This window comes from Coenobita brevimanus, chromosome 31 (genome assembly GCF_032717465.1).
Source record: "Coenobita brevimanus isolate Jiangsu-jjx chromosome 31, ASM3271746v2, whole genome shotgun sequence".
In the NCBI taxonomy this organism is placed as follows: domain Eukaryota; kingdom Metazoa; phylum Arthropoda; class Malacostraca; order Decapoda; family Coenobitidae; genus Coenobita; species Coenobita brevimanus.
Window position 1 is genome coordinate 30,363,763 of NC_136984.1, and position 8,538 is coordinate 30,372,300.

At 44.2% G+C, this 8,538-nt stretch overlaps 1 pseudogene; it reads left to right on the top strand.

Annotated features, from left to right (window-relative positions):
- Positions 1–6,056: 6,056 nt before the first annotated feature.
- Positions 6,057–6,180, top strand: LOC145395564 (5S ribosomal RNA; annotated as a pseudogene).
- Positions 6,181–8,538: the final 2,358 nt, after the last annotated feature.

Consider the following 8,538-nt stretch of genomic DNA (forward strand, 5'->3'; position numbering starts at 1 on the left):
CCATCTCATCCTTGGCCTTCCCCTCCCTCTCCGTCCTCCACCTCACTCACATACACTCTCCTAGTTAGTCTCTCACTCTCCATCCTCTCTACTCCGTCTCATCCAACAGTATAAAGAACAATTAGGTACTGGGATGAGGATAGCTGTGATATCATGTGGTATTATGTACAGCTGTATATTGGTACTTTGCACATAAGTGTTGGCGCTTTTAATGGTGCTTTTTTGGTACTAGGTGAAATACCAGCACCAAGGGGAGACCGTAGGGAGGTGCGGAAAGGGCCCGAGCAAGATGGGCATATATCCCCTGCCACCATGCGCCCCTCTTCCCCTCAACAGTGCCCTCAGTAGGTACGCCACCCCGCTGCACTACTCTCTACCCAGACCAGCACTCGCCAGGATCAGGGTGGGACTCGTGTAGCCACAGTCCCAAGTAGGACCGTGACAATGCCCACTGTGCTAGTCGGGGAGAGGACGGCCACTGTACTCCTCTCGCCTGCAGTCCCAGGGTTCAGTGGAACCGTGCCAGCGCCCACTGTGCCCGTCGGGGAGGGAAAGGCCACTGTACTTCCCTCGTCCACTACCCCTGTGATGCCCCTTAAGGGTAATGCCCCTTGCTTGCCTCACTCTTCCAGAGGCCGAATGGGATGTCCCTCTTGCTCTCCCTACACCCCAAGGGACAGAGGTAGCACCCCAGCGGGGTCACTGCTGGAGAGGGTCTGGAGCAGCCCCATAGTGAGCCTGGGGATACGCTCACTGCAGCCAGCGCCCCAACATCACCCGTCACTGCCGGACTCCCAGAGGAAGAGACGCTGCAGGCAGCCCCTGATGGCCTCTTGACAAAGGCAAGGCCGCAGCCCCCAGCCATCCAGGGATGCCCCTGGAACTCCCGGCCAAGACATTCCCAGCCCAGCAGGCGAGCTGTCCTCCTTCGAGGACAGGCGCAAGGCCGCGTGCCTGCTCGCCCTGTTCGGCCACAGTCCCGAGGGCCGACACGCCCACCGAGGCCCCACCAGGGAAAGGCCTCCCTCTACGCCGCCCAGCAGCCCACACCGGACGGCCCGGCCCACGACAGTGGTCCTGCACCCCTTCAGAAAGTGCACGCCTGAGGGGACCCCTCCCACACCTGGGTGACACCCACAGCTACGCTGCCACCTGTAGCCCAACTCTGGTCCTTTGTACCCACCATAGTGAGTTTAATCTGCCCAGTTTTATTGTGTCTAGCACTGTGTTTATGTTACAGTATACATGTAAGATTGGTTGGCCTGTGTTTTTGAGCCCTGTTCCTCTGGTTGCATGCTCTACACCCTGTTTTGAAGAGAACCCCAGACAGATCAGGTCCTCATACTCAGGGAGCAAGAGGTTGAGCTCTGAGTGTGTAACATAACACTAGCCTCATAAGGGTTGGTGATTTTTTGGTACTAGGCTCATAAGGGTTGGTGATTTTTTTGGTGATTTTTTGGTACTAGGCTCATAAGGTTTGGTGATTTTTTTGGTGATTTTTTTTTTGGCTCAGAAGGTTTGGTGATTTTTTTTTTTTTTTTTTTTTTTTTTTTTTTTGCTCATAAAGGTTTGGTGATTTTTTGGTACTAGGCACATAAGGGTTGGTGATTTTTTTGGTACACTTTTCCTTGGCACTAGAGTAAGTTATTATTATTATTATTATTATTACTAGGCCACTCACTTGATGTAGTGATGCCTACTTCTTCCTTAGCCTTTATTATTCTTTTTCTGTGCCTGTCCTCCTCTCTTCCTATTTCTCACCATCATCCACTCACTTGATGTAGTGCTGCCTACTTCTTCCTTCACCTTTATCATTCTTTTTCTGTGCCTGTCCTCCTCTCTTCCTATTTCTCCCATCTTTCCTGTCACTTCTTATTGCTTTTCTTTCCGTTACAGGTGGCTTTACATTGAGTGACAAGCCAAATGGTTTCCTGTAAGCCAAGAAACCATTTACAACGCTGGGTGGTAACCATATAACCGAACCATACGTGCTCCCTATGTGTCAAGTGGGTTGGTGGAGGGTTAGTGCCCCTCCCCGTAAAACAAATAAAGAGTCAAATGGCCACCCCGTACGGGATTATGGCGTCTGGCAATAGATAGATAGATGGTCTTCAGTACAGATCCCTGTATATGCCAGGTTATGTATTGTATCTGGAGTAATGCATTATTATTATTATTATTATTATTATTATTGTCATTATTATTATTGTCATTATTGTTATTATTATTAGGGAGGTGAGTATGAAGTTAAGAAGTCACTGCATGATAGTATTGTGATCCCTACCCTGACGTATGGAAGCGAGGCGTGGACCTTGCAAGAGGGGAACAAGTCAAGAGTGAGAGCAGTGGAAATGAGTTACTTGAGAGGAGCATGTGAAGTGACATGGAGGGACAGGTTGACGAATGAAGAAGTGAAGGAACGTTGTGGGGTGGATGTGGATGTGGTTGAGAAGATTAAGAGAAATACACTGAGGTGGTTTGGACATGTGGAGAGAATGGAGAATGAGACTGACTAAACGGGTGTATGTAGGTGAGGTGGAGGGAGGGAGAGGGAGGAGTAGACTGAAGAATAGGTGGAGGGATGGAGTTGAGGGAGGGGGGGGTGATTTGGGGGGAGGATAGTCAAATGGTGGGTGACAGAGCGACTTGGAGGCATTTTGTCTGCGGCCACCCTTTGCGAGGTTAGGGTGTCGGGCTATAGATAGATAGATAGATTATTAGGTCTTGAATATGGGCCCCTATATATATCAGTTTATGTAGTGAGAGTATCTGGAATAAAAGCATTGTTATTATTATTATTATTATTATTATAAAGGTCTACAGAGCACATAATATACAACATGAGGTGGTGGGTCTTGCCAGACACCTTCCTCAGTAAAGATAGCTATACTCCTTTTACTCTAACTTGGCCTAAAATTGCCATCTCACCACCTTGAGTTCAGAGCTGTAACGATAGATTAACAGTAGAATATGATGCTAGTCATGAAGAAGTGCTGTGGAAAGGATGTAGAGCCGTAGTACTGTCTTTTTCTGCCACTGAGCTATGTGAAATAAGCTGCAAAAGGACGAAAATCTGTGCCAAGTTAGAGTGAAAAGAGTATAGACACTGGCTACAAAACGTAAAGTTATGGTCTTTGAGAGAAGTGAAGTCAGTGAATGTTCAGTAAGGTTGGGTGATGAGGAAATGGAAAATGTGAGTGTGTTTAAGTACTTGGGTAGTGTGATGAGTAATGATGGAAGTTTGCAGGGTGAATTGCTTGAAAGGGTGCAGCAAGGAAGAAAGGTTGCTGGTTCCTTAAAGGCAGTGATAAGAAACAGGGAAGTGAGCATGGAAGTGAAGAAGTTACTACATGGCTGTACTGTGATACCAACTCTAACGTGTGGAAGTGAAGCTTGGACCTTGTTGGAGGGACAGATGTCAAGAGTGAGAGCAGTGGAAATGAGTTATTTGAGAGGAGCCTGTGGTCACATGGAGAGACAGACTGACAAACGAGGATGTGAAGGAGCGTTGTGGTGTGGATGTGGATGAGAGTTGAAGCGTTAGGAGAAACACACTGAGATGGTTTGGCAATGTGAGAAGGATGGAGAGTGAGAAACTGACTAGAAGGGTGTGTGTGAGTGAGGTGGAAAGGGGGGAGGAGAGGGAGGCCGAGGACGAGATGAAGGGACGGAGTGGAGAGGTAGCCTATATGAGAAAGGGGGGTGTGAGCTGGGAGCAGGGCAGTGGAATGGCGTTGGATAGGGCGACATGGAGGCGATTTGTTTGTGGCCACCCCTTACGGGAGTGAGGCGTCTGGCAATAGATAGAGACAGAATTATATATATATAAAAAAAAATGGCTTTTCTTGTGACTCATCTAGGCTACTCATCCAGAATGAATGAAATATTTCTTGTAAAAGACTACATAACAAAAAGGCGTGTCATGAACTTCTCTGAGCCTCGAGAGAGTAATAAATCTCTTTAGTTACTGTTCACTCTACATCTTGCCATCAACTAAGCTCAAAGTTAGGAAACATTTGTATTTCGTATCAGAGTCAAGGAACCCAACTATTGTATATTGCGTGGTGTATGATCATTAATTTATAAGCCATTTTTTTCGAGTGCTGTTATGAAACTAAATGAAAAATGTTAAGACCAAAACCTTGAAGAGCTTCTAAAAATGAATTATGGCATTATTTATACAATGTTCTTCTTAAATGGAGGCTGCAAAAATTACGTAATATATGATAAACACTAAACTGTCTGTAGTCCAATGTTGCCAAGTTAGCGATTTTTTTTTTCTAAATCTGAACAACAAACAATCAATCAAGACGTTTTGAGCGCTAAGACCAACTATCCCTATTCATTTCTTTTCTTTTTTTATTTAGTTTTCGTCTGACAAAGATTAATAACAATTTGACTGCCAGGTTTAGACAGGAGATTGATGCTAGCTTTGCTCACTTCATTCATTCAGAGAGTTGATCTGACTAGTAACCAAGGAGACTCATTACAACCTCAAAAGAATTTCATACAACTATGACTTCAACTTGTGAGAGTAGGCCTGATCTAGCAGTAGTAGTAGTAATAGCAGGGGAGTAATAGGTGGGGAGTAGCCTTTGTATCGACGCCCCATTCTTTATATTTTTCAGTCTTTTTATGCCTGCTCTGATAAATTACTTCCTTTTCTCTTAGTTTCCACAATCCATATAATGCCCTTCTGTTTCCAGTGCCTTTTTTCCCTGTATTGTTATGGATTTTCAATGTTTTTTTTTATGTTCAAGTTTAGCAGTATTTTGAGATGGCAATTGTGGGTGGCGTCCGTGGCGTCTGCTGAGGTGACAGGCAAGCGGGCGGTTTAGTCAATACTCCCTCGTGTGACTCCATTCCCTGTAAACTACTTCATTTATCACTAAGGTACCTAGAATTTTCGTATACTCATGTTGATATAACCCAGAATATGTTATTATATCCATGTTATCTATAACCCCGAGGCCCGGCAGCCAAAACAACACACCCAGCCCACCAGGATTCATATTCACCGTATATATAAAACTAAAATCAATAACCTATACTCCTTTCCCATTAACTTGGCCCAAATTTTCGTCCTATTATTATTTCCCATAGCTCAGTGGCGGAAAAAATATTAGTTCTACCTCCTTTCCATAGCACTTCTTCATGACTAGCATCAAATTTTTAGTGCTATATATTACAACTCAGTATTCAGGCTGGAGAGATGGCAGTTTTAAGCCAAGTTAGAGTAGAGGGAGTATAGTTCATCCTTATTTTGAACCATGAACTTAATGAAAAAACAGAATTCCAAGAGGTAAGGTTATGTTTGTTTTTTTTTCAATGCAAGGAAAAAGGAACCAAAGGCCAGGAACTCATAAGATTATTCCCTCAAAAAAAGAAAATAACAATAATAATAATAATAAAAGAAAATAACACGGAACCAAATTCTAGGGCTCTATTCTCATTGGGTAAGGAAGCTCCCTAACACCTTTTCCTAAGTGACTTATTCTGAGGTATAAATGAACTGCTGCAAGGGGAGATATTTGTATCGTTATTGTATTGTTTATAAAGGCTTCAACATGCAACCGTCAGCCTTGGTCACCTAATGGCAGCTTTCTGTGCTGCTTGATCTCTGGCAGCCTCCCACCTTATTGGTGAGGTCACATTCTATAATTTCTTCCCAGGTTTTTTTTTCAGGCTCTCCATGCTACTCAATCTCTGGCAGCCTCCCCATTCAGTCCCTTATCCCTGAGGTCACACCATAACTTTTTCCCTGGTATTTTTCAGGCTCTCCATGCTGCTTGATCTCTGGCAGCCTCCCTATTCAGTGCCTTATCCCTGAGGTTACATTCTATGACCTCATCCCTGGTCTTTTTCAGTCTGTCTCTTGCAACCCTACCCCCAGCGTTCACCCTTGTCATCCTCATTCTTCCTAATTCACATTCAAATGAACTTGGAGTCATAACTACTACTGCTACAATGACTGCTACAACAACAACAACAACTATATACGACTATTACAACTACTACTGCAACTACTACAAATAATAATAATGTAATAATAATAATACGACGGCCATACCACGTTGAGTACACCGCTTCCCGTCCGATCAGCGAAGTTAAGCAACATTGGGTCTGGTTAGTACAGTACTTGGATGGGTGACCGCCTGGGAACACCAGATGCTGTTGGCATCCCTACTTGTCAAGTGGGGTTGGTGGAGGATTAGTGCCCCTCCCTGTAAAACAATTAACTCTAAGCCCTTGGCCATCTCGTTTGGGATACATGGCGTCTGACGATGAATGAATGAATGAATAATACGACTACTACTGGCACTACTACTACTACTACTACTACTACGGTACTCTTACTGCTACTACCGTACTACTACTACCGGTACGGTAATACAAGTAATAATAATGCTGTAATAATATAATAATACAACTACAGTACTACTACTACTACTATTATTCATGCTGCTCCTAGGGTTGGGCCCAAGTACAGTATTTGCACATTGTATTTGGACTTAAGTACAGTTGTTCATGTACTTGTACTTGAAGTTTAAAATTTTGGTTGTACTTGTGCTTGTACTTAGACCCTAAGTACTTGAAAAAATACCAAGTACTTTCAAGTACAATCAGGTACATTATATTTAACAAAAATTTATATATTCTGTTGGACTTTATAAAGGTATTAATAAGTAGACTTACTATTCTGTCATAGAAGAAATGGTTTGATTAATAAAGTATACAGTACTTATATTATAATACGCTACTTTCTACCGTAATAACTTAACCTTTAGAATGTGACCATCATTTAATTTCCTTCGAAACAGCAGCACTTTTGTATGGTATAAAGTACTTGTACTTAAGTACAATGACATGGACTTGGACTTAAGTAAATTGGAAAAAGGCTGTACTTGTACTTGAAAAAGTTCTGGGTACTTGGACTTGGACGTAAGTACAGTAGCCTGTACTTGGACCCAACCCTGCAGCCTCCTTTATTTATTTCTTCCTTGCATTAAAAAGAGAGAGAGAGAGAGAGAGAGAGCGAGTCTTCATTAACCCATTCACTCTAACTGGTCTCTCATTATTTACTAAACGGATTGCTCTCTCTCATCTGTTTTCCGTTTTTTCGCTGGTGTGTTCTTGTCGTGTGGGTTGATGTGATATTTTGGGAAGGTATTGGTTTTGTTCATGAAATAAGCGTTTACTGCTGTTTTTAAAGTGTCTGTCTGTCTGTCTGTTGCCAGACATCTTAATCCTGTAAGGGGTGGCCACAAACAAATCACCTCCATGTTGCCCTGTCCCCTGCCATTTCACTGCCCTCCTCTCAGCTCACCCCCCCCCCCTCTCTCATATACCTCTCCACTCCATCCCTCCATCTCATCCTCGGTCTCCCCCTCCCTCTCCACCTCACCCACATACACTTTCCTCATTAGTCTCTCAATGTCCATCCTCTCCACATGACAATCTCTCTCTCTTTCACCTCATCATTTGCACCCCTTACATTCCACGTCGCCATCCGTATCATGTCCTTTGTACAGTCCTTAGTTGTCACCTTTTGGTCAGTCCTGGTCCGAGGCTTCTTCATCGTATTTTTAGTTACCGGGTAGTTGTTTTCCGGGGAGGGGCACTGACCCTCCGCCAACCCACTTGCTGTCATGTAGGGAACACTTGTTGATTGGTTATAAGGTTACCACCCAGTGCTGTACATGCTTTCCAGGTTTACAGGAAATCATTTGGCTTGCCACTCATTGTAGAGGTACCCTAAGAACAGAGTACCACTACACTAAGTGGGTGCATGATGAGCGCCCCCACCTACCAACAACACATCTATCTATCTATCTATCTATAGCCCGACGCCCTAATCCCGCAAAGGGTGGCCGCAGACAAAACGCCTCTAAGTTGCTCTGTCACCCACCATTTGACTACCCTCCCCCCAACTCACCCCTCCCTCCCTCACATACCTCTCAACTCCATCCCTCCACCTCATCCTCGGTCTACCCCTCCCTCTCCCTCCCTCCACCTCACCTACATACACCCTCTTAGTCAGCCTTTCATTCTCCATTCTCTCCACATGTCCAAACCACCTCAGTGTATTTCTCCTAATCTTCATAACCACATCCACATCCACCCCACAACATTCCTTCACTTCTTCATTCGTCAACCTGTCCCTCCAAGTCACTCCACATGCTCCTCTCAAGTAGCTCATTTCCACTGCTCTCACTCTTGATTTGTTCCCCTTTTGCAAGGTCCACTCCTCGCTTCCATACGTCAGGGTAGGGATCACAATACTATCATGCAGTGACTTCTTAACTTCCATACTTACCTCCCTATTTCTCATCACTGCTTTCAGTGAACCAACAACCTTCCTTCCCTGCTGTACCCTTTCATGCACTCCATCCCACAAAGTTCCATCCTTACTCATCACACTACCCAAGTACTTGAATGCACTCACACTCTCCATATGCTCACCATCCAACCTCACTGTACATTCTGTGACTTCATTCCTCTCAAACACCATAACTTTATTTTTGTTTACATTAACTT